This window comes from Pithys albifrons, chromosome 5, assembly GCF_047495875.1.
Source record: "Pithys albifrons albifrons isolate INPA30051 chromosome 5, PitAlb_v1, whole genome shotgun sequence".
NCBI lineage: Eukaryota > Metazoa > Chordata > Aves > Passeriformes > Thamnophilidae > Pithys > Pithys albifrons.
Window position 1 is genome coordinate 42449754 of NC_092462.1, and position 1242 is coordinate 42450995.

A 1242-nucleotide genomic window follows, 5' to 3' on the forward strand; every position below is an offset into this window, starting at 1 on the left:
CAAGCAACATAGTAGCACTTCAAAGTCCTGATCAGACTCTTACCATAGTATTTTTTCATTGACTGTATGATACCTGAGGTTTTTTGTTGTAAGCATCTTTATATATGATGGTACTTCACTCTTTAAAGAAACAGAATTAAAGCCTCTAGAATTGGCTAGTGAGTCCCAGGTGCCACCAAACAAGCCAGTACAACCACTGCTTCTCAGCAGCTGGGACCTGTTCTCAACAAAACCATACAGCACTTTCCAAACCTTTGAAGTGACCATCCTGAATTTTGTTATGTAGACAAAAAACCCCAGCAGTTGGGTCGCCATTTAAATAATGATTTTTTTTTCTCCCCTCAAGGCAAAGACAGCATCTATATCGATATTCTAGCTGGAGAGCTGTAGAGAGAAACAGTTAGAAGGTAAGAAATTAATAGATCAATATGATGGGTGAAAAGAGCAAAGATTTTAAGTTTACACTTAAGGTTTAAAGTCAAATAAAAATCATTTTAAGTTGAATACTCAAACTTAAGTTTAGATTAGCTAAACTAAAAGCAATTCTTTTAGTTCAAGTTTTATAAACATTTTACAGTTTCTTTCCCTCTTTGATCCCCCATTCATTATCCATGTGAATTTATATTACAAAGATGCTTAAAGAGAAATCATACAATCAGTCAGTTTGGAAGAACAGTTTTAATCTGGACTTCCTTCAACAGCAGCCAGCAGTGCCTGGTAAGAGCAGTAGGAGGAGCAGGCACTGGCAGTGCCAGCAGGCAGGAGCAGAGCTGGCAGCGGTCGAGTCCCGGGGCTCTTGTGCTGGTCACAAGCATTTCATGTGCTCCAAACCGGACTGCTCTGCCAGGCTGCTTCACTGCCCTCCTGTGCTCTGCTTGCTGCTCCCCAGGGAGGTCAGTGCTTGCTCTTGCTGGCTGGCACAGGCCACTGTTGTGTAAAAAAGCGCAACAGGTGGCAAGGCTCATCCAAGGTCATGGAGCAGCCTGTGTCTCCCTGCTGCCCGGGAAGGAAAACTGCCTTTGCGTTCCCACTCCATCTGTGCGGCACCACCTACTGCTGTACTTATACATGAAGTTTCCCTTACATGAGCACTTACTGACAGAACTTTGAGCAAAACACACATTTAGGGCAGGGGTTTATTTTAAGTTTTAATTTCTTGAAGTGACCATGGAGAATGAGGACCTGTGGTATTAGTATGGAGCACTGAGTACATTAAACCAAACAGACAAAACACTTCCAGCT